This window comes from Micromys minutus (assembly GCF_963924665.1).
Source record: "Micromys minutus genome assembly, chromosome: 7".
NCBI lineage: Eukaryota > Metazoa > Chordata > Mammalia > Rodentia > Muridae > Micromys > Micromys minutus.
In genome coordinates this window covers 10730230-10751345 of record NC_137976.1, presented here as the reverse complement: position 1 = coordinate 10751345, position 21116 = coordinate 10730230, and the positions used below count along the sequence as shown (strand labels likewise).

The following is a 21116-nucleotide window of genomic DNA, read 5'->3' as shown; positions in this document are numbered from 1 at the left end:
TGGTAATTCATCCACATGGAATCACACAAGCAAAATCACTTTCTTCTGCAAACTCACAAAATCGAGTCTCAAAAAACTTCCAGGAAATGGCAAACAAGCAGACATCAAACAGAAGCTGCTACTTAGGTACCCTTTGGAGACCTGACTCCATGTCAAAGGAAATATGTGGAGTGATTCGTGGGCTACAACATGGCTCAAAAAGTGCACTTCCAAGGGAAGAGCTATCTTTTATAGACTTTACTGGTCCAAACAGAAAATCTTGAGTCACTGCAGTAAATTTTCTAGCTAATGGTTCACTTAGGCTTGGAAGAGAATGGACTGACCAAGATTCATTGACTCAAACTTGGGAACACTTCATGCTCTCTTCAGTGTGTAAAATGGAGGCAAAATGGGTGGAAAAAAGAAAAAATATACAAGGACTAGGAGAGGAAATGGCATTTCTTGTTATTAGCATTTTTGGATAGTAAAGAAGAGGTGCTCTGCCTGAGACAGTAATAACCGAGTAAAGAGGCCCCTCTCTCCAGCAATGGAGACCATCATGGAAAATCAGACGTGGACATGATGCAAAGATCAAGACACTGTGGGAGCCCAGATCCAATGCATATACTTTAAGCACAGATCCTATATCTATAGGCAGGCAACGTGACAGAAGAGGCAGAAATAATGTAAAAGCCAGAATGCCAAGACATCTACTATGTGTCTTGTAGAAGTGAACCTAGATATAAGATCAAAACAGTAACAATATCAATAGACATACTAGCTGTCTTAGGGTTTCTATTCCAGCACAAAATGTCATGACTAAGAAGCAAGTTGGGAAGGAAAGGGTTTATTCAGCTCACACTTCCACATTGCTGTTTATCACCAGAGGAAGTCAGGACTGGAACTCAAGCAGGTCAGGAAGCAGGAGCTGATGCAGAGGCCATGGAGGGATGTTACTTACTGGCTTGCTTCCCCTGGCTTAATCAGTCTGCTTTCTTATAGAACCCAGGACTACCAGCCCAGGGATGGCACCACCCATAATGGACTGGGACCTCCTTCCTTGATTACTAGTTGAGAAAATACCTTCCAGCTGGATCTCATAGAGGCATTTCCTCAACTGAGGCTCCTTTCTCTGTGATAACTCCAGCTTGTGTTAAGTTGACACAAGACCAGCCAGTACACTAACACAGAAGGAGAAAAATCTCATCGGGTCCTACTTCTGGACAAAAATCAATAGGCAACTAAGGACTACCAAGAGACAGCATTAGCGGCTTCAGGAATGAGGATCCTAATTGGTATCTAACACAGAGTGAATTAAGGCAGCCTGGCTCTGAGACACTGTGCTGAATCTCCTCATCAGGAGCTGTGAGCTCAACGAATGCAGTTCATGGGCAAACACTGCAAAAATAGTACCGAGCTCCTTGCTGCCTGCTGCCTTCTGCTATATGCCCAGCCACAAAAAATACCAGAAAGGGAAGGTCAAGGATACCACTGTTGCATTTTTTAGAGTTTGTCTTTACAGAATGCAGCAGAGTTTAAAAGGGTGAAAATGTATCTGGAGGGGTAACAGGAGGATATCAGGCACAAGCTCACAGATGACAGACACAGTGAGTATGCCACTGTGATTATGATGGAGCTGCCAAAGGGAGAGTCTCAGGGGATAAGATCAGACAAGTAGCAGAGTAGAATTTTATGAGAACGGTCAGGGATTATGAAGTCCATAATCCTTACCATGAGGGTAACAGGGATGTTCTTGAGAATTCTGTGACATGAGCTGACATTCCAATCTCTCTGGTTGCTGTGTTAAACATAGCCCATGGTAGGGCAGTGATGGAATTCTGAGGCCAGCAAGGATGCTCCCTTATAATTTGAGCAATCAAGAGAGGTTTCAATAGGCAAACACAGTGATGGTTTTAAGAAATGGCATGGTTCTGAACAACTGTTATAAGTACAAGTCTAGGCATGTGGCTCAGAGATATAATGCTCACTCAAGCATGCATGTTCCAACCCTCAGCATTACATTAAAGAACAAACAGTAAACAAGGCTGCTGAGAGGGCTCCGTAACTAAATGTCCCTGCCACCAAACCAGATGACTTGTGTTTCTCAGGACCCACTCAATGGGAAGAGAGAACTGACTCCCACAAGCCATCTCCTAGTCTCTGCACATGAGTGTGGCATGCAGTCATCCCACACCCCAAGTCAGTAACATTGAATACAAGCAAACAACTCTAAGAATGACAAGAAAATAGAAGGGGACTGTTGCTAAGCAAGTGGAAGGGGGAATGTGGGAGTTGAGAGAGAAAAGGGAAGGTGATATGGGAGATAAAGAAATGAAGGTACCTTATATATGGGAGGAAAGCTGAGAGGGGAAGTTGCGATCGAGATGTAAAATTAATTAACTCATTAATGAGAGAGGAAAACAGCCATTTATTACAGAGAATTAAAATAGCCAGAGCTGGAGAATAAAAATCAATGCAAATATTTGCCTCGGGAATAAAACATACAGTCAATTTATAACCGTTTTTGCTCTTATTTTTTGTTTTGTTTCTTGATCCATAAAATTTGAATCGAGAAAAAGAGAAAATGCCATAACAAAACTCAGTATTCTGTACAATTAATTTATACTGAATAATTTCTCCAATAAGAATAAGTAGAGGCAATACAGTTTCATGAAAGACTGGAGGGAAATGTGAGAGAAAGAAGAGACCATGGTCTGGTCTGATTCCTGGTTGGAAGGATGAAGGTAGCCTTGATTGACTAGGGTAATTTCGGGGAGCACTGTTGCTTTAGAACACTTACTCATCAGATTTGGGCTCACTGACTGGTTCATGGTGCCTAGTAAGTAAAAAGCTGGCCTTCTGCATCTTTTATTTAGGAGATATGGTATAGTGAATTCTTATGACCCTGATGCTCCATCATTGTGGTCTGGCCTCTCCTGTATGAGAATCAGTTGAAGGTTTGAGGAGAGAAATAGTGTGCTTTACTTTGAACATGAGATGCCCTCCATGGGCTTGGGTTTTGAATGCTTGGACCCCAGTTCTACAGAAATTATCAGGTCAGGCATAGGTGGAATAAAATAGGTCACTTGGAGAGCTCACTGGTAATAACCTGTCTTTGCCTTCTTCCCATCTACAATGAAGAGAACTCTTCTAATCACTGGCTACAGCTACCACAGTGTTCTGTCTAAGCACATGAGGTCAACTATAAATTGACCCTTCTGAAACCATGAGCCATAATGATAATAATAATAATAATAATAATAATAATAATAATAAACAATAAATTACAGTGACTTCTTTCTTTCTTCTTCTTCTTCTTCTTCTTCTTCTTCTTCTTCTTCTTCTTCTTCTTCTTCTTCTTCTTCTTCTTCTTCTTCTTCTTCTTCTTCTTCTTCTTCTTCTTCTTCTTCTTCTTCTTCTTCTTCTTCTTCTTCTTCTTCTTCTTCTTCTTCTTCTTCTTCTTCTTCTTCTTCTTCCTCCCTTTAGATGGTGCTCAGGCAATTTGGTCACAGCATGCAAAGACAACTACATACATTATCATTTAGTGATAAGTATAAAAGTAGGCAAAATAATTGCAACATAATTTTTACCAGCATTAAGGACCAGTTAGAAGTTAGAAGCCATACATTTGCAAAGATAACAAGTGGCCTGTTTGTGTATGTTGTTCTAAAAAGACTTTGTTCTATACCTGAATGTTTAGACAGATGAAGAGATAAATCTGATGAGAGGGCAATTTTTGCTAATCGAGTACAATTAAGCAGAAATGAACAAAGGATACATTGAGGTTGTTTAGAAGAGAAGATTTATAATGATTGAAATGATATTTAAGTTACGATAAGGAGAAAAGGCAAGGTAGCAGAAGTGTAAGAGACGGTGTAAGAAGGGCATAGTTAAGGGGAAGGGGCTATTAATGAGCAAAAACAGAGACTAGAAGGCCAGCAAGGAAAATTGGGAGTTTGTTTTATTTGATACTACAGGGTATGGTTTATCACCATGGGAACATATGGTTGAGGAAGCATTGATCAAGATTATGAAGAAGAGTGAGAGAGATCGCTCAGTAGTTCATAGTTTTGGGGAAGGACTTGGGTTTGGTTCACAGTGACTATATAGTAGCTCATATCTGCCTGTAACTGCAGCCCTACGTGATCTGCCACCATCTGCTGGCCTCTGGAAGCACAAAGCACACATATGGCGCATATCCATAACTGCAGGCAAACATCATACATATGGAATAAAAATAAATAAATCTTTAAAGAATCATGTTCATGTGTTTTTATGCATATGAGTGTCTTGCCTGCAGATCTAATTTTGCATGTCATGCATGCCTGGTGTCATGAAGATCAGAAGAAGGACTTTGATACCCTAGAACCATAGCATGATTGTAAGCCACCCATTTTGGAAACTGAGCCTCAGTCCTCTGCAAAAAAAAATATGTTACCTGTTGAGCAATTTCTCCAACCCCTAATTATTTATTTTAAAGATTATAAATGAGGAACACTTCAAAACTGAGAATCTTGGGAGCCCGTGAATGTCATTGAGATGGATATTTCAATTATTAAGAGTGGCTAGAGAAGTAGGTTTTGAAGACAGTAATCTTGATGCTAATTTTCATTTCATTTCATTTCATTTCTTTCTTTCTTTCTTTCTTTTTTCTTTTCTTTTTATTTTGAGGAATACAAAGGATTACAACCTAAGGGTTTAAGAAACATTGAGGGAAAGTACCTTGTAAGTGGGAAGGGAAGAATGATCGTCTGACCTTCTAGTAGGGTCCGAGAACTGTAGGAACAGAATGAACTCCCTTCTAAGAGGATGAGGGGCATTGTGTCCTCTGGGAGATTCCCTTCTCAGACAGACTTAGAAGGTTGGTAAGCTGAAGCAGAGGCTGAGGGTGGATGGCTGTTTTGGTGATACCCTACTGAAGCCCCAGTGGGCATAGACTGCAGAGGTCCAGTGGTGAGGGACTTCCATGTGTGCACAGCCCTGGCATCAGAGTAAATGCCTCGTTACCTCAGAAGTAGAAGGAGAAAGAGCCATGATTTGGCAAACCTGAAGAAAAACACCTCATGACAAGATGTGTTATAAGACTGGGAGTTGAGAGAAGGAGGTGTCCTGGAACTCATCTCACCGGCTTCTGAGGCCAGACTTGCTCTGCAAGCAAATGGCTCTCTTTAGTCTTCTAGAGATGGGTACTTGGCTGTAGGGAAAGGATTGCCTGACCTGGAGTACACAGCCCAAAGTAATCCAATTAGAGGAAATGATCTTTTAAATGTTAGCTGCCTGAGAGAAAACTCTTAGAACAATTTCATAGAAGAAGCAATTTATAGAGTGCTCCTGTTACAGAGCGGTATAAGGGAAATCCTCATTACTTGCCTACCTCAAGAATGTTTATTTTATTATTATTTTTTCATTTTCTTAGCTTTTAATGACCGTTAACTATTCTGTAATAGTAATTGCTTTGGTTGCCTGCTGTTCTGTGAACACAGAGCTATTGGAATATCTGGGCAGAACTTCACTTAGTAGGTAACATTGGACACCTTTAGTGTCACGTTAAGACTTTATTTCTAGATTTGATGGCACAACATTGAACAGAACTCACATTTATTGTGTGTTTCTGGTGTGCACAGTAATTGGTCACATCCTCTGTGTGATGAAGATCAACTCTAAGATATTTGGTGGCTCAAAGGAAACTAAATTTTGCTTTGCTTTTCTCAGCATTTTCCCCACCTCTGAGCAGAACATTTCTAGATAATATAAAAAGTGCATTCTGGGCTGAATTTTATTATGGCCATTATGAAAATTAAAATGTATGATTTAAGAGAAGGCCTATATCTCAACAAACTCTTACCTATGAATATATTACCAGGGTGACTTCCTCTCTCCAATTCTCTGCAGTAGAGTTAATGACGCCCCTGTTCACCCGGCCACTTAGTTCCTGGACCAAGTACATCTAAGCACCTCATCATCATCACCTGGACTGCCACCAAAAGCCTCATAGCTTGTCTTCTGTGCTTGCTCTCCTGAAGTCTGATTTACATACAGAAAGCAAAGTGACCTTTTAGAAATGCCAATCACATTATATTCCTTCTTATCTCAAAAATATTCCAAAGACTTCCTGTTTCATTTATTATAGAACGTGAAGAATAAGCTTCATGCTTCCAGCCCTGCCCCCACCTGCTCTGGCCATGCTGTTCTCTGTTCTTGTTCACTAAAAATACTGAATATTGAATTCCAGCCTGTACCTCTGTCTTTGCTTTGTCATTGACTACAGCAGTTTCCACCAACATCTAGACAGTTCTCATCTGAACAGCATTCAGATCTCTATGCAAATGTCTCCTCAGAGAGGACATTCTAGGTCTTATTTAAATAACCATGTCCCATCCCTTATAACCATCACCTTGACTTTGCTTCATTCCTCTTTCCCAGTTCACATTATACTGTGTATTTGGTTAATTTAGTCTCCTTCCCCCCCTGCAAAGTAAAGAAAGCTTCCTGAGTTTAGGGGATTTATTTAATTTCTCTCTTGTTATTGTAACAACCACAACATGTGATGAACTTGATTGTAGCTGGCCTGGAGTTTTTTCTTTGTTCTAGGAGTTATTATGGTCGAAGTAAATGTTTCTGATAAGTAGACAGAAAGAATGTAAGCCTTTTTATATTTTTGTATTGCAAAATTTTATGGTGATGAATCAGATTTGAAATAAGTACTCTGTAAAACTTGAATTCATTACTAATTACAAGAATGAATACAAGTATTTTATGTATATAAACTAGATACACAAAGGTCATATTACAAAGGACTAGGTTTTCTGACAGTAATTCATTCTGAGAGGAGGCCGAGACTATGGATTTAATGTCAATCATATGAGTAAACGTGGCAAATGAAATACATTTTACTTTAATATTAGAAAGCAATGGCATTTTTTTTGGCTTAAAGCCAAGAATATGGCTTTTTAATAATTGAAAGTAAAATGACTATACATTTTAATTAAACACATAAACTGTTACAAATATATTTAAAATCTACTTTGAGAACAATTTAAGATTTAAAAAATATGTTTTCCAAGCTTCCACATACCTGAATATCATAATAATTTCTTGAAAAACTATATTAGTGTGGGTAGCTGCAAATATAAGTACAATTTATTCAGTTTCAACATAGTTCATTTTTCACTTTCTTTTATATTTTTCTCCTATAAAGAAATAAGATTTGACATTATTGTCCCTCACTTTCTTTGCTAACCAAAGTCAATATTTCTCTCTTTCTGAATTTTCTGATCTGCTTAGCAACAATAATGCAGTATGGCTAGGTCACATGTCAGGTGTCAAGAAATGTGATGTCTGTTTCCCATTTTTATGTGGCCTTGAGCAAAGCTCCTGATCTCTTCAAGTCTCTAAGAAGAAGCTATCGCTCACTGACCTTTAAAATGCCTTCACTTTTAAGTTCCTGGATTTATGATGTTTCCAGCCACCCACTCCAAGATTTCCTCTCTGGCATTATACTTGACTGATAAGGCCAAAGTAGACTGGTTTTAAACACTGCAATCCTTGGTGCTGACTGTCTTTTCACTCTCACTGCTGCTTTATGTCACCTTAACTGTAGTGACAGTCTTGTGTTCCAAAAATGAGTCAGTTCTTGTTGGGAACTCAGTGGCTTAAGCTGTGAACATCATTCCAGATCACATATGACAATAAATGGGACAAATGATGTTTATGCTAAGGTTATCAGACAAGACTTAACATAACTAGAGAGAATAAAGGAACTATCTTTGTAGTACACTACAGTATACAAGGAGACCTTATTAAGCTCCATTATCCCATAATATTCATTTTATAGATGTCCAACTTTTCTAAACATAACTTTAGTGAAGTTACTTTATATAGAAGACAATGCACATATTTTAAGTCCATTGTTCTATGAGTGTTGAAAAATATACAATTGTGGGGATTTGTGTGTGTGTGTGTGTGTGTGTGTGTGTGTGTGTGTGTGTGTGTAGAAGTCAAACATCAATCTTAAGTACCATTTTTGAGGTAATATACTTTTTGTTTTTTGAGACAATGTATGTGACTAGATTTGAAATCATTGATTAGGTTAGAGTGGTTAGCCAGTGAGCCCTTGGGATCTGCCTGTTTTTACGTCCCCAGTAGCAGGATTACAACAAGCACATGTCTCCATGTCTAGTTTTTCTATGTGGGTTCTGGACAATGACCTCAAGTCCTCATGCTGTAAGGCAACCTGGTATAGTATATGGTTGAAATTACAAGTCTTCCAAAGATAATATTGGAATTCTAACTTTCAATACTTCTGAATGTGATCTGTGTTGAAAATTAGGCCTTAACTGAAGTTTCATATTAAAACCAATGTCATTAGAATATGCGTTAATCCAGAGTGATTTGTGGCCATATAGAAAGGGACCATTTGGACAGAGATATGGAGACAAGGAGAATGCCTTGTAAAGAGAAGAATTTTATGCTTCTGCAAGCCAAGCAATGGCTAGAGCCAAGAGATTTTTTTTTTGGACCTTCAGAGAGAGTATGGCCCAGGCCTTGGACTGCTGCAGAGCTGTGACACAATACAACTTTGTCTTTCAATGAACTCCATTTGTGGTACTGGTCTGTTGTATTCATCATTGTGAAGGGCATGTAATAAGCAAACCTTATATATACACATTTTATTAGTGTTTCCTTTTCAGACTCCATAATGTTTTGTTCCCCTATGGTAAGTTTAACAAAGACAATGATAATTTTCTATAGAGCAGAAGAATCGTTTAGAAAGAAATGGAATCTTCTGAGTTTGAGCCATAGGATCAATCCAAAATAATTTAAAAAACATTTTTTTTTTTGTTAAATTCACGCCCTAGTAATGATGTGACATTTGGAGCTCTAGGAACTTTTCAGAGGGTATATAAAAGCTAGAGTGATGTGATTGTTGGTGTTGGGTATGGGTTAGTTGTTGCTATTTTCTTTTAGTAGTCACATGCAAAGAAGAAACAGGAAGAAGAAATTAGATATACTGATGGTGAAGATCAAACTTTCCCCAAAGAACTCAGTACCACTAGTTAGCAGTACATAGTTTAATGATAACATTGCCTCCCCCCCCCCCGCCATTTTCTCTCCTATCTTGAGTTAGAAGGAAGAAAGGGTGGGAAAAGGAGGGGAGAATAATGGAAGAAAAAGAATCCAATAAAGAACAAAAAACAATCTACACAGCATAATCACTCCTATGTCGATTTGACACACTAATATCTGTCATTAAACCATAACCTGTATGTAAATCATGGCCTTTTCTTCATCCTCTAAGTCTCATATTAGCATCTTAATATCATAATATAAGCAGTATGACATTAAATCCCACAGTTGTATCCATGAAATTTGTATAAAATATGCTTTAGAAAGACTGAGTCATTTCCTCTGGGGTATGATGTTACACGAATGTCACTGTTCCATGGAAAACTAGTCAATTATATTCAATTACTACCACTGCTTGATGAAAAAGATCTAAGAAATTTAAACTAATACTGTAGAGAAATAATAAAATTTGTCAAACAACCTTTTAAAAGTGTTATATCATTTAGCTTAAATGTAACAATGTCTATCAACTCTTGTTACTTTGGAATTTGAGTTGTATTGCTCATTTTTTAAGAAATATTTGTTCTGGGCATATACCCCAGAGACACTTTAATACACAACAAAGATAAATGCACCACAATGTTCATAGCAGCTCTATAATAGCCAGAAGCTGGAAAGAATCCAGATGTCCTTCAGTAGTTGAATGGATACAAAAATTGTGGTACATTTACACAATGGAATACTACTCAGCCACCAGAAATAATGACTTAACCAAATTCTTAAGAAAATGGCTGCATCTAGATAATATCATCCTGAGTAAGATAACCCAGTCACAAAAGAACAGTCATAATATGCAGTCACTGATAGTGGGATGTTAACCCCAGAGGCACTGCCCCAGAAATAACTCACAGACTGTGTGAAGTCCAAGAAAAAAAGAAAATAAAAGAAAACAACAACAAAAAAAGTTTTGCTCAATCCTTACCCACAAAGAACACATTGACAAATTCCGGGTTACACCCTGTATTACATGTACTGTTTGCTCATTGTAAAAAAAAAAAAAAATCTTTACACACCAAGAAAACTTTGACTATTTCCAGGTTACATCTTGTTTTACATGTACTTTATGCTCATTGTAACTAGTAAGATTTTAATGCATACTATCAAACCTTGAAAACAATCAAGTACTGACAGAAATGTATTGTATACTTTTATGCAAAAAATGCTTAAAATCTGTACATTTATCTTTGTTTTTTTCAAATAAAGTTGTAAAAAATATTTCAGAGATCCTATATTATATCCAGCATTATAAAAAGCATTATAAATATTTGCCTTTAATCTCTTTTGTAATATTGTATTTAAGTAATTTACTTTATATTGTATAAGTGGGAAATCCTATAAAGTCTGTATTCAAAAGTGAGGATATTTTGCCTTTTTGTCTTAAAGACCACCTGTCATTGTAACTCACTTAATTGTAAAAACTATAGAATGTGTTTACTTGTATAGCATGGAAGATTATATTACACCATCTTTGTATAAACTTTTGCATTGTTTATGTTTGAAATAATTATTTTCCAACAAAAATGTATTATAAAACCCTTGAGCATTAGGTTTGATATTAGAATGATAGCAATTAAAGAGAGAAAGGACAGAATGGAAATAAACTATAAAGATAGGTTTGCTGACCAAAAGGATGTACCTAGATTTATAATATTCCTAAATTAGTGACTTGCTGTTTTAATAAAATCCCAAAAGAATCAACTTGATGGAAAGGGGGATTCATTTTGACTCATGGTTGGAGGGCAAATGCTCATCAAGGTGGAGAAGGCATGGCATGATCAGTTTGTCTTTGATGGGGAAAGTATGAGGCGATTTGCTCTCTTTTCCTTGGACCAGGAAATATAAAGAGATGAATGTTGGTTGTCAGGTATCTTTCCCCCTTTTTCTCTATCCATTCTTTCTAGAATCCTAAACCATAGGATGGTGCCTCCCATATTTAGGTCAAGCCTTTTTCATCAGTCAATTCTCTTTGGAAATAATTTCACAGAAGCCCTGTCTCACCTTCTTTTCCTGTTCTTGTGATAAAATGCTTAGATTAAAGAATCTTTGGAGATAAAATGGTTATATGGCTCCCAGTTCAAGGTACGCGTGAGGAAGTCCAGATGTCAGGGGACTAAAGCAGCTGCGTCCACGATAAGGACAAAGAGAAACAGATGTGCATTTGTTTTTGTGTTCGTTAGTTCTTTTTTGTTTTTTCATTTTATACAGTTCAAGATACAACAGGAAATGGTCTCATCCGTAATTAAGAAAAATATTTTTAAACCAATTAATGCAGTCAAAATAATCGCCCATAGGCCTGCTCAGAGATCCATCTCTTAGATGATTCTATAAATACTCTATGCATCAGCTCCCCCTCCATGATCCTCAATTTCCTAGGTAATGTTTAATCTAATGTAGCTGTATAGATCAGGGAACTAGCACAGGCCCCAACTCCCTTATTCACCAGCTTACCCCTTTCTTTTCTTAAATAAACAGCAAACACAAGCCAAAACAGCAAGCTGATTCAGAATGTATCTTCAAGGGAAGGAAATTACAAAAACAATAGGCATCATCACAGTGTTATGTAACATAAGAAGCAGAGATATATTTTTAATAATCTTTCTATACGTAAACATATGACTTTAAATTCTCTGGGCAAAAAGTCTTACTTGGTGGCCAGCTAAATCAAAGGTTGTTTGGGAGGGGGATGAGACTGGAAGATGCCTTGCAGCAAGAAGTGCAGTGGGCATTCCACCATATTGCTACTCGGTAATGTGTATACCCTGAAGAGGCATGGAAGCAGAATTGCTTCTTGCTACTAGTAGATATGCCTTTTCATGTTTGTTATAACTCTTTCTCATTTATAAGGATTGATGTGATTGGCAATGAAAAAACCCTCACTGACCATTTCGTGGTGTGATTACTTCCTGGATGATATCACACTCTTGTTGGTCAAGTTATCTGCGGATCAGCAAGAAAATGAACATACGTAAGAAAATGCTGTTCAGCAGAATTAATGATTTTATAGAATTTCTGATTTGATTTAAATAGTTTTAGAAAGTTATTTTGATTTAAGTAATTTGGGGAAGTTAGGGTAGCTGATAGAAAGGTTTTGTGTGTGTGTGTATATAGCTTTTTTTAAAATTGAACAACTTTATTTTAAAAAACAAAGATAAATGTACAGATTTAAGCATTTTTGCATAAAAGTATACGAATACATTTTTGTCAGTACTTGGTTTTTTTTTAAAGGTTTGATAGTATCCATTAAGATCTTACTACTTACAATGAGCATAAAGTACATGTAAAACAAGACATAACCTGGAATTAGTCAAAGTTTTCTTGGTGTGTAAAGATTAAGCATAATGATTTTTCATTTTTTTCTTTTCTTTTCTTTTTTTTTTTGAACTTCATATAGTCTGTGAGTTGTTCTGGAGTGTTCAGAGCTTTGTGGGGTTAGTATCCAATTATCAGTTACTGCATATTATGTCTGTTCTTTCGTGACTGAGTTATCTCACTCAGGATGATATTCTCTAGATGCAGCCATTTTCTTAAGAATTTCATAAAGTCATTGTTTCTGATAGCTGAGTAGTACTCCATTGTGTAAATATACCACAATTTGTATCCATTCATTTATTGAAGGACATCCGGGTTCTCTCCAGCTTCTGGCATTTATAAATAGGGCTGCTATGAACATTGTGATGCATGTGTTTTTGTTGTATGTTGGAGCTTCTCTGGAGTATATGCCCAGAAGTGGAATAACTGGGTCTTCAGGTAGTACTATGTCCAGTTTTCTGAGGAATCTCCAGACTGATTTCCAGAGTGGTTGTACCCGTTTACAACCCCCAAAACAGTGAAGTGTTCTTCTTTCTCTACATCCTCGCCAGCATCTGCTGTCATCTGAATTTTTGATCTTAGCCATTCTGACCGTTATGAGGTAGAATCTCAGGGTTGTTTTGATTTGCATTTCCCTGATGGCTAAGGATGTCCAGCACTTCCTTAGATGCTCCTCAGCCATTCTATATTCCTCAACTGAGAATGTTTTGTTTAGCTCTGTACCCCATTTCTTAATAGGGTTGTTTGATTCTCTGGTGTCAAGCTTCCCAAGTTCTTTGTATACCTTGGATATTAGGCTTCTATCTGATGTGGGGTTGATAAAGATCTTTTCCCACTCTGTTGGCTGCAGTTTTGTTTTCTTGACAGTGTCCTTAGCATTACAAAAACTTTGCAATCTCCTTAAATCCCATTTGTCAATATTTGACCTTAGAGCATGAGCCACTGGATTTCTGTTCAGGAAAATTTTCTCCTGTGCCTATGTGTTCTAAGGTTTTCCCTACTTTCTCTCCTAATAGTTTCAGTGTATCTGGTTTAATGTGGAGATCTTTGATCCACTTGCACTTGAGCTTTGTACAAGGATAAGAACGTTTCTATTTTTACTCTTCAGCTTGCTGAGTGCCAGTTGGACCAATACCATTTGTTGAAGAGGCTGTCCTTTTTCCATTGAATGTTTACAGCTCCTTTATCAAAAATCAAGTGACCATATATGTGAGGGCTCATTTCTGGATCTTCTATTCTATTCCATTGATCCACTTGCCTATCTCTGTACTAGTACCATGCAGTTTTTAGCACAATAGCCTTGTAATATAGCTTGAGGTCAGGGATAGTGATTCCCGTAGATGTTTTCTTGTTGTTGAGGATTTCCCTATTCTAGGTATTTTGATATTCCATATGAAATTGCACATTGCTCTTTCCAAATCTATGAAGAATTGTGTTGGAATTTTCATGGGGAATGCATTAAATCTGTAGATTGCTTTTGGTAAGATGGCAATTTTTAAAATGATAATCCTTCCGATGTATGAGCATGGAAGTTCTTTCGATTTTCTGAGATCTTCCTCCATTTTCTTCTTTAGAGATTTGAAGTTCTTGTCATACAGGTCCTTCACTGGCTTGATAAGAGTCACACCAAGATATTTCATATTGTTTGTGACTATTGTGAAGGGTATCTTTTCCCTAATTTCTTTCTCCACATGTTTGTCCTGTTAGTAGAAGAAGGCTTCTGATTTGTTTGAGTTAATTTTATATCCAGGCACTTTGCTGAACTTGTTTATAAGCTGTAGAAGTTCTCTGGTGGAATTTTCGGGGTCAGTTAAGTACACTATCATGTCATCTGATAGTGTTGTTTTTTACTTTATTCTTTCCAATTTGTATCCCTTTGATTTCTATCTTCTGTCTAATTGCTCTGGCCAGGACTTCCAGTACTATGTTGAATAGGTAGGGGGAGAGTGGGCAACCTTGTCAAGTCCCTTATTTGATGTTGGGTGATGGTTTGCTGTATATTGCTTTTATTATGTTTAGGTATGGGCCCTTTGATTTCTGTTATTTCCAAGGCTTTTAACATGAACGGCTTTTGAATTTTGACAAATGCTTTTTCAGCCTCTAGTGAGATGACCATGTGGTTTTTTTCTTTGGGTTTGTTTATATGGTGGATTACATTGATGGATTTCCATATATTAAACCCTCAGTGCATCCCTGGGATGAAGCCTACTTGATCATGGTGAATGATCATTTTGATATGTTCTTGGATTCGGTTTGAAAGGATTTTTTTGAGTATTTTTGCATCAATGTTCATAAGTGAGTCTGAAGTTCTTTGTCCTTGTAGGGTCTTTGTGTGGTTTAGGAACTTGGGTTATTCTGGCCTCAAAAAATGAGTTAGGCTCTCTGGCATGCTGTCTCAGCTGCTCTGGAGGATTCACACGGGATTAATTAAGTACCTGATCCAACCATGACTAGGTGGGCTAGAGTCAGTACTTCAAATAGTAAGCGACCCTTGTCTGCAACATCATGGGAGGATATGAAGAAGGGATCTGCGGAGAGAGCAACTCAAAACCCTCCAAATCAAAAGCAGTGTCAAATCAGTGGCCGTCCCTTAGAAACGATGTACCTCACATCAGGGAAATGCAAATCAAAACAACCCTGAGATTCCACCTCACTCCAGTCAGATTGGCCAAGATCCAAAAATCAGATGACAGCAGATGCTGGCGAGGCTGCGGAGAAAGAGGAACACTTCTCCACTGTTGGTGGAGTTGCAAACTAATACAACCACTCTGGAAATCAGTCTGGCAATACCTCAGAAAATTGGACATAGTACTACCTGAAGACCCAGCTATTCCACTTCTGGGCATATACCCCAGAGACACTTTAATACACAACAAAGATATATGCACCACAATGTTCATAGCAGCTCTATTTATAATAGCCAGAAGCTGGAAAGAACCCAGATGTCCTTCAGAAGATGAATGGATACAAAAATTGTGGTACATTTACACAATGGAATACTACTCAGCCACCAGAAACAATGACTTAACCAAATTCTTAAGAAAATGGCTGCATCTAGAGAATATCATCCTGAGTGAGATAACCCAGTCACAAAAGAACAGACATAATATGCAGTCACTGATATTGGGATGCTAACCCCAGAGGCTTGCACTCCCCCAGAAACAACTCACAGACTGTATGAAGTCCAAGAAATAAAGAAAACAAAAAAAAAATATATTTACAAAACAAGAAGACTTTGACTATTTCCATATTGCGTTTTGTTTGGCATGTACTTTACGCTCATGGTAACTATTAGGTTTTCAATGCATACTTCAAGCCCTCGAAAAAATCAAGTACTGACTAAAAAATATATTCACATAGTTTTATGTAAAAATTATTTTAATATCTGAAAAAACAGTACTGACAAAAATGTATAATTTTAAGCAAAAAATGTTTAAAATTTGTACATTTATCTTTGTTTTGTAAAATAAAGTCGTTTAAAAAAAAAAAGAAATGATGTACCTCAAACAAAATGCAAAAAGAACAAGGAGAAAAGGAGTATCCGAATGAAGATGTGAACGGGTTCATGGAATACCTGAAGCAGAGCTCACAGGTGCTTCACAATGGACCGCTGATAGCAGCAGACAGCCGGGAAGTAAGGGAAGAACTTGCAGTGTCCTTAAAGAAGGACAGTCGCCAGGAAGAAAGGTGGCTAAAGAGATAGGCGGCAAAAAAGAATGCAATGCTATGTTTCCACTGTCGACAACCTGGCCATGGAATTGCCGACTGCCCAGCTGTACTAGAGAGTCAGGACATGGGCACCGGTATTTGTTACCGCTGCGGGTCCCCGGAGCACGAGATGACGAAGTGCAGAGCTAACGTGGACCCTGCACTTGGTGAATTTCCTTTTGCAAAATGTTTTGTCTGTGGAGAAATGGGACACCTGTCCAGATCCTGCCCCGATAATACCAAGGGAGTCTGTGCTGACGGTGGCGGCTGTAAACTCTGTGGTTCCAGGGACCATTTCAAGAAAGATTGCACTGAAAATCAGAACTCAGATCGAATCGTCACAGTTTGTTGCTGGGCCTAGGGGATGAGTGCAGACTACGAAGACCTTGATGTGCCGAAGCCGCAGAGACCTAAGACGAAAGTACCCAGAGTCGTTAACTTTTGATAAGAATCGGTACAGTTGTCAAGTGCCATCTCAAGGTTACTTTCCAAAGCAGGCCTTTAGAGATTAAATCCGGGAACGTGTGGAGGCAGCCGGTATTCCAGACATGACTCTGACCTTGACGGGGGCCAGGTCGCCTACACTCCATCAGAAAGTACAGAGTGATTAATTATACCCTTTAGATCTGTGTGTGTGTGTGTGTCTGTCTGTCTGTCTGTATTGTATGTATGTCTCTCTATGCCTGTGTGTCTGTCTGTATTTGAAACAAATTCTTTGTAGCCCAGGTTGGCTTCAGACTAATAACCCAGCGTCCAGAGTACTGAAATTACAGGCAACGTGCCTAAGAGTAGATCTTAACAGATGGAACTTAGAAATAACGAGTGCCTCAATCCCTGATGGTGGCAGTCATCGCTACAAATGTAAATTATGAATCAAAATTGACCCCTAAACTAACCATATGCCTTTCAGCTTGTGAATAAAGAAATATTTTGTTATATGCTCTTAATTCAGAGTATCAATTTATTGTAATAAAAATTTATTTGTATATTGTCACAAAATCTGTAATTTTCAGTACTGAATAAAATTTTATCAGGCATTTGTCTTTGCAAAAAACAAACAAAAAAAAAAAAACAAAAAAAATGAGTTAGGTAGTAATCCATCTGATTCTATTTTGTGGAATAGTTTGGAGAGTATTGGTATTAGGTTGTCAATAAATGTCTGATAAAAGTCTGCACTGAACCCATCTGGTCCTGGGGTTTTTTTTGGTTGGGAGGCTTTTGATGACTGCTTCTATTTCTTTAGGTGTTATGGGATTATTTAAATGGTTTACCTGGTCCTGGATTAACATTAGTATCTGGTATCTGTCTAGGAATTCATCCATTTCCTCCAGACTTTCCAGCTTTGTTGAGTATAGGCTTTTGTAGTAGGATCTGATGATTTCTTGAATTTCCTCAGTTAAAGTTATCATGTCTCCACTTTCATTCCTGATTTTGTTAATTTGGATACTCTCTCTTTGCCCTTTAGTTAGTATGGCTAAGGGTTTATCAATCTTGTTAATTTTCTCAAAAACCAGCTCTTGGTTTTGTTGATTCTTTGAATGGTTCTTTTTGTTTCAATTTGGTCTATTTCTGCTCTAAGTTTGATTATTTCTTGCCATCTACTCCTCTTGGGCTTATCTATTTCCTTTTGTTCTAGAGCTTTCAACTGTGTTGTCAAGTTGCTAGTGTATGCTCTCTCCAGTTTCTTTTTGGAGGCACTCAGAGCTATGAGTTTTCCTCTCAGTACTGCTTTCATTGCATCCCATAGGTTTGGGTATGTTGTGTTTTTGTTTTCATTAAATTCTAGAAAATCCTTAATTTCTTTCTTTATTTCATCTTTGACCCTGCTATCATTTAACACAGCATTATTTAGTTTCCATGTGTATATGAGCTTTTTGTTGTCTTTGTTCTTATTAAAAACCAGCCTTAGACCATGGTGATCTGATAGGATGCATGGGACTATTTCAATCTTTCTATATCTATTGAGGATAGTTTTTGACCGATTATATAGTCAATTTTGGAGAATGTGCCATGAAATGCTGAAAAGAAGTTTTATTCTTTTGTTTTACAATGATATGCTCTGTAGATATCTATTAATTTCAGTTGGTTCATAACCACTGCTAGTTTTACTGTGTTCTTGTTCCGTTTCTGTTTACATGATCTGTCCATTGGTGACAGTGGGGTGTTGAAGTCCCCCACTATTATTGTGTGGGGTGCTATGTATTTTTTGAACTTTAGTAGGGTTTCTTTTATGAACATGGGTGCTCTTTTATTTGGAGTATATATGTTAAGGATTGAGCATTTCTACTGACAAATTTCCCCTGTAATGAGTAAAAAGTGTCCCTCCTTATCTTTTTTTTTTTGATAACTTTTGGTAGAAAATCTACTTTATTCAATATTGGAATGACCACTCCAGCTTGCTTCTTGGGGCCATTAACTTGGAAGATTTTTTCTCAACCTTTTACTCTGAGATAATGTCTGTGCTTGTCTCTAAGATGAATTTTCTGTTTGCAGCAAAATGCTGGATTTTATTTATGTATCCAATCTGATAGCCTATATCTTTTTATTGGGGAATTAAGTCCATTTATGTTAACAGATATTAAGGAATAGTGGTTGCTGTTTCCTGCTATTTTTGCTTTTGGAGGTAGAATTGTGTGTCTTTCTTCTTTTGTTTTTCTTGCTTAGGTATTTTCTTGTTTTTACTAGGATGTAGTTTCCCTCCTTGTATTGGGTTTTCCACCTATAATTCGATGTAGTGCTGGGTTTGTGGTCAGATATTGTGTAAATTTAGTTTTGTCTTGGAATATCTTGGTCTCTCCATCTATGGCAATTGAGAGTTTTGCAGGGTATAAAAGTTTGGGCTAACGCTTGTGTTCTCTTAGGGTCTGCATGATGTCTGTTCAGGATCTTCCAGCTTTCATAGTCTCTGTTGAGAAATCTGGTGTGATTCTGACTGGTCTGCCTTTACATGTTACATGACCTTTTTTCCTTACTGCTTTTAGTATTTTTTCTTTGCTTTGGCCACTTGGCGTTTTGAGTATTATGTGTAGGGAGGAATTTTTTTTCTGACCCAATCTATTTGGAGTTCTGTAGCCTTCTTTTATACTCGTGGTCACCACAGTCTTAAGGGTAGAGAAGTTTTCTTCTATGATTAGAACTCTATGCTCCCCAGCTACTCAGAATGCCCTCTCACGAGGCCTGTGTCCCTGGTTCTCTGCTGTTTCTGGTGGTAGATGGCCTGAACACCTGTTCTACACTCATGGGCCATGGGCTGGAAACAAACACCCTAATGCAAGGTACATGCTTCCCTGAACCAATGGGGCGGGGCGCACTTTCCGTGTGCTCGGCACAGACCTCTCTGTTCCCTGGCTATTCGGAATGCTGTCTCACCAGGCCTGTGTCCCTGAATCTGTGCTGTTTCTGGTGGCAGATCTCGAAAGTTTAAAGTTAAAATCCAAGAATACAATGTGTCTGTCATAGAATAGCTAGAGCTGCATAGGTTGGAGAAAGAAGTACAGCCAGCTTTCATGTGTTACAAGTGTGTAAATTTTACTAGAAGAAAAATAAGCTTGGAAAAAAATTAATGATTAAACAAAACATTCTTTATATTTTGGTTCTGAGTTTCTGGATCTTGTATCTTGGGATATGGTCACAAGTTTGGTGTGTACCATGAAAAGGAAGGCCATAAGTAAAGAATAGGTAATTTCATTGTATATGTAAGATGAGAAAACAGATGATTAGTCAGTTTTGATGATCAACACTTCAAATATAAGTATAAAATTGATGATGATCTGTTTCTTTGTAAATACAATTTTTTCAGCTTTAAATAGGAAAGAACTTGCTACTATATATTTTTACTTAAGTGTTATTAATCATTAACAAAAGAATTATGGTTTCAGGTTTTTGATGAACTTATGGAAAAAAAGGTAGATGGAAAATGTTTAGTTAGGCATGAGTTTCAAAAGAATACATAATTTAACTTTTTGTCATGATTTTAATCTGTTTCTGAAGAATATGATTTTGCGGTGATTGTTTTTAGAGAGTAGCTAACTTTTGTCTAAGAGGCGATCTTTTTCATGCATAAAAAATTCTGTCTTCGGTGGTATAATAGGACTGATAGAAAATAACATTGTTGGAACTTGCTTGTTAGAATTTTGCTCTGCCCATACAACATCTGTCTGTCTTTCTGTCTATGTGCATATATAAAACTATTGGTGCTTGTTGGAACTTGCTTCAACTACCAAGTGTGTGCCTGTGTATGTGTGATCCTCCTTTTCCACAACACACTTTTACCAGCTCCAGAGAATTAAGATTTGCTCCCTTAGGAGTTCCAGATGTCCATCAACAGATGAATGGATATAGAAAGTGTGGTACATTTACACAATGGAGTACTACTCAGCTATTAGAAACAATGACTTCATGAAATTCATAGGCAAATGGATAGAACTAGAGACTATCATCCTGAGTGAGGTAACCCAGTCACAAAAGAACATACTTGGTATGCACTCACTGATAAGTGGACACTAGCCCCAGAAAGTTCTGAATACCCAATGCCCAAGAAATAATTCACAGACATTATGAAGCTCAAAAAAAAGAAAAGCCAAAATGGGGATATCTTAGTCCTTCCTAGAAAAGAGAACAAAACTCTCATGGGAGAAAATTCAAGGTCAAATAGAGGAGCAGGGATTGTAGAAAAGATCACTCAGAAGTCGCCTCACCTGGGGATCCACCACGTATGCAGCCACCAAATCCAAGCACTATAGCTGATCCCCAAAAATACTTACAGGCAGGAACCAGAAAGACATGCCCCCTCAGGGCCTGTCTGAGATACATCTGAGCATGCTTGCAGCTGACCATTGGTCTGAACTTGGGGATCCCAATGAGATTGCTAAAGAAAGGACCTAAGGACCTGAAAAGGGTTGCAACCTCATAGGAAGATAACATTATCAACCAACCAAACCCTCTAAAACTCCCATGGAGTAAAACACCAACCTTTGTGGGCACTTTGAGAGACC

At 37.7% G+C, this 21116-nt stretch overlaps 1 pseudogene across 1 annotated transcript; it reads left to right on the top strand.

Moving 5' to 3' along the window:
• Positions 1-14860: 14860 nt before the first annotated feature.
• Positions 14861-16567, top strand: LOC308422747 (zinc finger CCHC domain-containing protein 9-like; annotated as a pseudogene). The gene is made up of 2 exons: positions 14861-15015; positions 15887-16567. The product of its transcript is annotated as a zinc finger CCHC domain-containing protein 9-like (transcript).
• The last annotated feature ends 4549 nt before the right edge of the window (positions 16568-21116 follow it).